The 9,134-nt window shown below is 53.6% G+C and overlaps 1 long non-coding RNA gene across 1 annotated transcript; it reads right to left on the bottom strand.

Annotated features, from left to right (window-relative positions):
- Positions 1–751: 751 nt before the first annotated feature.
- LOC138414500 (uncharacterized) lies at positions 752–8,572 on the bottom strand. Its single transcript, XR_011246862.1, has 3 exons — positions 8,316–8,572; positions 6,791–7,082; positions 752–2,728 (listed from the first exon to the last, which is right to left on the bottom strand). It is a non-coding gene; the product is annotated as an uncharacterized lncRNA (long non-coding RNA).
- Between the last annotated feature and the right edge of the window lie 562 nt (positions 8,573–9,134).

The following is a 9,134-nucleotide window of genomic DNA, read 5'->3' as shown; positions in this document are numbered from 1 at the left end:
TTATGATCACCAGGAATTAAAGGAACACCACTTCTGTATCCAGCTGTTCCACCCCCAGCCTACACATCCAAGATGGACAGAACAGGCTGGCAACACCCCAAAGCGTTGGGAGCCATTGCCCAGGCCCACCACGCCCCCAGGTGTGGCTGAAGCCCCACCATGCACAGGATCCTGTACATCCATTCCCTTCCTGAACTTCCCATGCTGCTCAATTCCCCCCACCTCCCAACAGAGTGTGAGCTCCTGGGTGGAGGGGGTGCTCATCCCTTGCTCACAGCTCTGCCCTTCTTGCTCAGCTGTGTGTCAGGCACTTGGGGGGCACCGGCACAGCTCTGTTGAATAAACGAGTGAGTGGTTTTTCCGCATCTAGAAGAAGCCTGGGGAAAATAGAAGCAGTGATATCTCAAGGGACTGGAGCCACCATGAGGTATGAAATAAGGAGCAGTGACAGCAAGACCCCATCCTCTGCCTGCCACGGGGGGCCTCGGCACCTCCTCTCACCAGCGCGGAAGCCAGGACGACACGCAGAGAGCTCTGGAACCCTGTGGATGACCGGGAGATGAAGAGGCCTCCCCCCTCCCCAGCTTGCTTATCAGACTCCTGCCCAAGCGGTTAGGGTGGTGAGGGTTGAGGGGGTTACAGGCTGCTTATTCCAAAACAGCTGAGTTTGCGAAGGGAAGATTCAGGATTTGGGGAGCTTTGTGCTAATCCGTATGCAGGGACACTTTAAGAAAAGAGCATAACAGTATCATCCTTGCACAGGTTTTATTAAACCCTATGACAGGCGAACTCTTTGCTGGATTCCTCCCAAGGCTTCATGACGGTCCCAGAAAAATCCCACCCACGCCTGCAAGAGAGAGGCCAACCTGGACCCGTTTTCCTCCTGCTGCCCACCCCACGCCCCTCGCGTTTTCTGAGCCAGCCAGGAAACCACACTGTGCTACTCTGGAGAAGTAACTTAACTTCTCTGTGCCTCAGGTTCCCTAGCCTTAAAACAGATGCAATGTCAGTGCCGACTTGGCAGTCCTCTTGGAAGCTACAGAAGAGTTAACCCAAGGAGAGAATTTCACCCAGGTCCTGGCACATGGTGAGGACACGAGGAGGTGTTCATCTAAACTGCTGTTTTCATCCCTCCTGGGTCAAACCCAAAGTCACGCCACCTGTAACTTAACAGTGGAATCGTAGCGTTAAAGGCCTACCTGGTGTGCTCATGGATTGTGACTATAGTTTTTTAAAAGGGATTTTATCTTTTGGAATGGTTTCCCTGGTGGCTCAGCAGTTAAGAATCCGCTTCCCCATGCAGGAAACACAGGAGACGCAGGTTCGATCCCTGGGTTGGGAAGATACCCTGGAGGAGGGCGTGGCAACACACTCCAGTGTCCTTGCCTGGAAAATCCCCATGGATAGAGGAGCCTGATGGGCTACACAGGAGTCGTGGGGTCACACAGGAGTCGGACATGAGTGAAACAGCTGAGCACGCAAGCACATCTTCTAGACAGAAAGACATTTTTAAAAGTCTTTAATTATTCATGTCGTAGTCTGCAAATTTTGCTCCCGATTGAGTGTGATTTTTGCTTCTATCTTGTAAGTTCAGTTCAGTTCAGTCGCTCAGTCATGTCCAACTCTTTGCAACCCCATGAATCGCAGCACCCCAGGCCTCCCCGTCCATCACCATCTCCCAGAGTTCTCTCAAACTCACATCCATCGAGTTGGTGATGCCATCCAGCCATCTCATCCTCTGTCGTCCCCTTCTCCTCCTGCCCCCAATCCCTCCCAGCATCAGAGTCTTTTCCAACGAGTCAACTCTTTGCATGAGGTGGCCAAAGTACTGGAGCTTCAGCTTTAGCATCATTCCTTCCAAAGAACACCCAGGGCTGATCTCCTTCAGAATGGACTTGTTGGATCTCCTTGCAGTCCAGGGGACTCTCAAGAGTCTTCTCCAACACCACAGTTCAAAAGCATCAATTCTTCGGCGCTCAGCTTTCTTCACAGTCCAACTCTCACATCCATGCATGACCACTGGAGGAAAAACCATAGCCTTGACTAGACAGACCTTTGTTGGCAAAATAATGTCTCTGCTTTTGAATATGCTATCTAGGTTGGTCATAACTTTCCTTCCAAGGAGTAACCATCTTTTAATTTCATGGCTGCAGTCACCATCTGCAGTGATTTTGGAGCCCCAAAAAATAAAGCCTGACACTGTTTCCACTGTTTCCCCATCTATTTCCCATGAAGTGACCAGATGCCATGATCTTTGTTTTCTGAATGTTGAGCTTTAAGCCAACTTTTTCACTCTCCTCTTTCACTTTCATCAAGAGACTTTTTAGTTCCTCTTCACTTTCTGCCATAAGGGTGGTGTCATCTGCATATCTGAGGTTGTTGATATTTCTCCTGGCAATCTTGATTCCAGCTTGTGCTTCTTCCAGTCTAGCGTTTCTCATGATGTACTCAGCATATAAGTTAAATAAGCAGGGTGACAATATACAGCCTTGACATACTCCTTTTCCTATTTGGAACCAGTCTATTGTTCCATGTCCAGTTCCAACTCTTGCTTCCTGACCTGCATATAGGTTTCTCAAGAGGCATCTTGTAAGTAGAAATTCTTAAATAAGATAAGTAAGCCAACAGGTAAATATCACAAGTGACTCATTGATATGTGATTGTTCAGACATCCCAAGAACCCCCTGACCTGTGGTTCATGAGGCTGTCTTCACCAAAGCCTGCATTTCTATGAAAAAAAAAAAAAAAAACCAGAATAGGTAAGTCAAGAATAGGTAAACCCAGAACAGGTAACTCCACCTGTAAATCACCAGCAGAGTTCCCAGAAAGATGCAACCAGCCTCCAAAACCCTCCCAGCCCCACTGGGGGAGAGGCAGCTGCCTCCCTGTCCTTCCCCACCGACCCGAGTCCAGCGCTCCTTTCCTCCTTGCCTTAGCAACCGAGGTGTGCTCCACTCAGGCCCACTGTCTGGGAATAGGTTGGAGAGAGGGGACACACCACATTCCAGGGAGACCCAGCTGAGCCACACTGATTGACCTCCCTGTCCTGGTGTCGCTGGGTCCTATCATGGACCCCGAGAGGCCGGGCCCACCCTCAGAGGTGGGGTCACATTGTCTCTCTGAAATCAGAAGACTGGGCCCCTAGCACCTGACATGCACAGCCAGCACTGGATCAGAGTCAGCCAGACCTAGTGCGATCCTAGAACCTCTTCTGTGACATCACGGGCCCGTTTTTAACTCCCCTGAGCCAGGGGAGAGAAAGATGAAAAGAATTCCCTGGCAGTCCAGTGATTCCTTGGCGCTTGCACTGCAAGGGGGCACAGGTTCGATCCCTGGTGGGGGAAACAAAGATCTCACACGCTACACAGCCAAACAAAATGACAACAAAAACCTGAGCGAGTCAAGAATAAATTTGTTAAAAAAGGAAAATGGAGATGATAGCCAAGCATCCCCTCAGGACAAAATGGACCGGGCAACTGCCCCACCAGAGTCAGCCCTCAGCAGTCACCAGCTCGCTCTCTATCCCTGCTCTTTCTGCTGCCCCTCAGCTCCTGGGAATACAGGGGAGCTGCTGAGGGGTCCAGGCCCTATCTCTAGTTCAGGCCAGACTGCAGCCCACCCATCGGTCTTCTGACCACACAGCAGTTCCCTACTTGACCCCTAGCTCCTGGGCTCCACAAGCTCCCCTGGCCCCCGGGCCCCGCTTTTTGGTGCTGATGGAGCCCAGACTACAGAAGCGTCCAGGTCGACTCCAGTCTGACCACCCCAACCACACGATTGTGCTAATTCTGCCAGAAAGACCAGCCTGTGGTTGGGCAGAGCGGCCATTAAGGCTTCCAGGAAATTCCTTTGAGCAAGCAGAAGCTATTTGCCATTCCTGAGCCTCTCCAGCCTGTTCAAATGCGGTTTTCCGATTAAGCTGGGGCCGCTCCCAGGTCTCTCTCTCTTTTTTTAAAAGGTCTATCTACTTTTCCTCTAAGGAAACAAAAATCCTCGAGACACGGATGCTCTTTCCTTTTATTTTTTTATTTAATGACTTCTGGCTGTTGTTTTTTTTTCTCTGAATACCCAGCAGCGCCTGTTCCATCATCCAGAAACACTGTGGGGGCCCTGGTTGGGGTCAGAAAGGTCAGGGAAGAGGGGGGATGAAGCAGTGCCAGTCCTCAAGTTGGGGACCACGCAAGGAAAGATGAATCTGGGGGAAAGGATGACAAGTCCCTCTCTGGATGGGACAGTGGGGACGCACTTTGGAATTCTTAATTCTGCCTCTGGGCAGGAAAGTCTGGGAGAGAGTTGGAGACCCAGGGCCGGTTCGCAGGTGTGGGCTGGAGGTTCGAGATCCGAATGAAGCATGAGTACCCCTGGGCTGGATGAGATTTCCAGGACAACGTGGAGGATGCAGAGAGAAAAGGGTCAAGGACGAAATAAGGAAGAGGGTCCCTGGGGAAGAGAAATCGTCGGAGGGTCCTGAAGGAAATTGAAAGGAGGAGGAGCACCAGCAGAGAGCAAAGCCTCAGTGGTCAGGGGAGGGGTGGGATAGCCCAGGCACCTGGCCAGAGATGTCCACTTAGCTGAGGCCTCAACGGCCCACTGGACTTGGTGTTTGAAGGGCCATCAGATCTCCCACAGCTGCTGCATCCGTTCTGGAGCTAGTCTTTAAGATTGGCAGCTTCCACTTTCTCTTTCTTGAAATGACCTCTCTCCTGAGACACTCCCTGGCAGAACTAGGCCACCAAGCCGTGCGAAGCCCAGCCTGGGACACCCACAGCCTTGCCATCAGCAGCCAGCCTGTAGTCAGCACCAAACGCCGGTCACGTGCATGAGACATCCTGGGGGCTCCAGTCTGATCAAGTTCATACATGATCACAACCCCAGCTGAGAGTACGCCCCAGCGGAGCCCTGTCAGCTCACAGATTCATTAAAAAATAAAAAAAAAAAATACCATGGGAGACTTCACCAGAACATGTGTGACGGCTTGGTGGGGATGGACCCCTAACCAAGAGAGATAAAACATGAATAGTTGCACACGGGTGTGTGCACGTGGGTGTGCTCAGGGAGTAGAGACGCTGCTCAGAAGCTTGTTAATTAAGGAAACTGAGCATAGAAAGAGGAGAGGATGGGGTCTGCTAACCGTCGACGGACACTACTTAAAACATTCCGTCCTCACCAGGCCTCGGGCCACGAGCCCGCGTGAGACCCTGCCCTCAGCCTCAGCCAGTGGACCAGGCAGAGATGCTGACCCACGTGACCCAACAGCCCTGTGGAAAGAGGCTTGGAGAGGAGACAGGCCCAGTCCCAGCCTCACCACTGAAACCTTGAAGTTTCCCACCCTGTAAAGTGGGGCCAATGACACTCGACCTGCCAACTTTTCAGGGCCATTGCTGGAAAGAAATAAAATGAAGGATTAAAAATTCTCAGGGCAAAAGCCAGTGTAAGACATGATGGCGATGGTGTTGATGACGACGGTTCAAAGGATAGGAGGAGGTTGAGGTCCACCCAGGCGCTCACAGCCTGCTTCAGTTTACGCAACACATTTACATGAAAGAAGCTCAGGAAGATCAAGGTTGCCCACAATGCTTTGAGTCTTGCCACCTGCCAGGAGAAAGTCCCCAGTGTGGCTCCGATTATCTATTTAGAGCCAGCCCAGCTCTTGGCCCCTGTGGTGGAATCTGTTGAAAACTCCCCCTGCCACCAACAACAGCACTTGCCAGAGAAGCTTGACCCTCTCTATGGATCTAATCCCATTTTCTGCCTCCAACATCTGTAGCTGCCTCCTGGGGTGGAGGTGTGAGCATGGAGGGGGATGAGGCTGAAAATATCATTAAGTTTTTAAAAAAAATCATTGGCACATTTACTCTCCTGACCTGCAAGCAGCTTCCTGATCTGAGTCTGAGAAGCCAGGAGGGAGAGGAGGAGGGCAGATGAGACACACAAAGGGGGAGATGATCAAACATCACAGGACACATTAGGGAGACGGTCCACACGGCGGCCGATGGCAGCAGCTCGCGGGGCTCCCGAGTGGTTTCCATGGCAGCCGTGCCTTCCCAGTCCTCACCCCACAAGCTCTCCTTCAGCTCACCTTGTGCCAGCGAGCCAGAGAGATGGAGTAAGTGTGGCAAATACACTGATCTCGAGAAAGTCGTGAGTGCACGTGTGTGTGTGTGTGTGTGTGTGAGAGAGAGAGAGAGAGAGAGAGACTAGGAGACAGAGAAGGAGGGAGAGGGAGAGGGGAGAGAGGCAGAGTCAGGGTTTCCCTCCAGGATAAGTGATTGAGTCCCTGCCTGGGGCTCTGAAGGCATTTCTGGGGCCTGACCCCCATGAAAATAATTTAGAAAAATCCATGGACGCGGAGGCTCCCCCCACCCCCCACCATGCTGGAACAGTGGATTGGAATCCATCTGTCAGTGCAGGGGACTCGGCTTCGATCCCTGGTCCGGGAAGATTTCATACACCACAGGGCAGCTAAGTTGGTACACCGCATCAGCCGAGCCAGCGCTCTAGAACCCATGCTCCAAAACAAGAGAAGCCACAGCAATGAGAAGCCTGTGAATAGCCCCCACTCCCCACAATAGAGAGAGCCCAAGGGCGCAATGAAGACTCAGTGTAACCCAAACAAACAGATTCTTCCATGGACTCAGATACGACAGGGTCTGCAGGGGAAGGGAATCTGGGGCCCTTGCTGGGGATGCTCACGTAGGAACGCAGAGCCCTGAGGCTTTCGCAGTCTCAGAGTCCCTCGGAGAAGAAGGCGAGGAAGCCTCCCTCCCCATCAACCCGAGAAGAGTCTCACCTCCATCCACTGATTCCTTTCTTTCTTTCCATGATTGCTGGGTGCCCGCATGGGCCGAGCTCAGGACTGGGTTGCAGGCAGAGTCCCATCCAGACACATCACCCATCGCCTCTCCTGCCCACCCGGGACTTGCCCACAGGCAGAGATTGAATGTGGCCCCTTGACGCGTCTTCAGTTTCCGGCTCTTCACTCAGACATCTGGGTGGTGGCGGGAAGTGAGAAGGTTGTCCAGGCGTTTTCCTCTCCCCTTTTCCTTCTTCTCTCTACTTTTCTTGTCTTCTTTTTAAAAATGCTGTTTAACAGTAAGAAAGTCAGCGTGGAAAGGAAAGTGAGGCTCTGCCAGGCTGTGTCAGACGTGTGATTTGCTAACCTGCCAGAGGTCCTGCCTCGCTGGCCCTCACAGCTGGGAGATGAAACTTGCTTCTCCCCTCCTGAGAGCAGGGGTAGGAGGTGGGTCATTGCAGGCTGCCAGCCTCATGGCAACGGGTGAAGTCAGGACCACGGGGGCCCAGAGTCAAGTCTGCCACTGGGTCCCCGCAGGCATTGGCTGCAGCCATGCTGGACCCTGGAGAGTCAGTCTCCATAGGCATCTTTCTTCCCTACCCCAGAAAAGAGTCTGATATCCGGAGACATCTTCCGATGACTCAGGGCATGACATCCCAGCAGGACAGGCTCCCAAACAGACCAGATCATTCCAGGTACACAGAACGTCACTTGCCCCTGCTTTTCTACCTGGTACCTGGCTGTGTGCTCCACTGCCCTCTGGATGAGCCAGGCAGGCACCTGCCATGGGCTCACCCCGGAAACCAGCTGGGCACCTCCCAGGAATGAGCATCCTGCCACCCTGTGTCACCCATGTGAGAACAGCAGGACCCATGTCTATGAAGGAGCGCCTGGAGACGACTCGCCGTGGGCCCCCATTCTTGGGGTCATAGGGGGAGGGGCGTGCTGGCTCCTGCCATGCAGGCAGAGGTCTGGACCAAAGCGCCCACAGGGTGGGGAGACTTCGGGATCTTATTTCCCTGGAAGCAACATAGGGCGTGTCATGGGTAAGACATGAGGCCTGAGGCTAGAGAGAGTCTGGATGGCCCTGTGGTTAGAGCAGGGGCTGGAGAGCCGCCTGCCCGGATTCATATCATATCAAATGAGCTTCCCACTTATTAGCTGTGTGATCAAGACCATGACCCCCATTTCCTGCTCATAAACTGGGGGCAGCAATGGCATTCTCTCCCTGAATCACCCAGCCAGGCCCTGAATGGGTCCTCCTTTCCCTGCCAGGCCGATACCCCTCCTCCATCACCACGGACAGGACAGGAGTATGGAGAATGGAAAACCCAACCTTCCAAGGGGGCCTGGCCGCTCCACTCCAGGTCCCCCCTACCATGACAGAGGCAGGGCTGGGCTGAAGAACCAATGTGAGTGCAGGACAGGGGTCACCCGCACCACGCAGCTCTAGGGGGTCCCAGTACCAGAGGGCCCTGGCCCGGGCTAAGGACGGCCCTGGAGAAGGCAAGTCAAGACTCACCTGAGAGCCATTCGCACCCCAAAAGCTGTGTGAAGACTAGAGGATGAGCTCAGGAAGCGGAAGGTGGAGGCTGGGCGCTGGAGTGCCTGGGACCCACTTTACCAGCCAGGCCCAGCCTGGGGGAGCGTGGGGCTTTGCTTCCCCTGGAGCTCTGCGACCTAGTTTTGTCCTTGACACTGAACAGGAACTGGGAGTCACAGCTTCACACCCTCCCTCCCCTGGGCCTTCTCACACCTGCCTCTCAGGCGACTCTCTGACTGCAGGCACCCTGAGCAAGAGTGCGGCTTCCTCTCAGCCTCTGCTCCTTGGAGACTTCCGCTCAGCGGCAGCAAGACGCTGCTAAAGAGGCAGCAGCCCATCTTTAGGAGGCCTCCCTGCACTGGGGAGACAGACAGACAGGCAGGCAGGCAGATGGGCGACAAGGCTAGGCCTGTTCCAGTGGAGGGGAGGCACGTGGGGACTCCCAGGGAGAGAAGGGCAATCAGGGAGACAACAGATGCAAAGGTGTACACAAGTGAAAGGGCGTGCATGGGCGGGAGTGTGTGTGCACGCATGCTAAGTCACTCCAGTCGTGCCAGACTCTGTGCAACCCTATGGACCATAGCCCGCCAGACTCCTCTTCTCTTGGGATTCTCCAGGCAAGAATACTGGAGTGGGTTGCCATGCCCTCCTCCAGGGGATCTTCCCGACCCAGGGATCAAACCCACATCTCTTATGTCTCCTGCGTTGTTAGGCGGGTTCTTTACCGCTAGCGCCACCTGGGAAGACCAGGAGGGTGTGTATATACATTCCAAAGCCTGTGTGTGCAAATGTGTGTGC

The sequence above is a fragment of the Ovis canadensis genome, chromosome 11 (assembly GCF_042477335.2).
Source record: "Ovis canadensis isolate MfBH-ARS-UI-01 breed Bighorn chromosome 11, ARS-UI_OviCan_v2, whole genome shotgun sequence".
Classification (NCBI taxonomy): Eukaryota; Metazoa; Chordata; class Mammalia; order Artiodactyla; family Bovidae; genus Ovis; species Ovis canadensis.
Note: the sequence above shows the minus strand (reverse complement) of the source record. Positions and strands in the feature narration are given on the sequence as shown.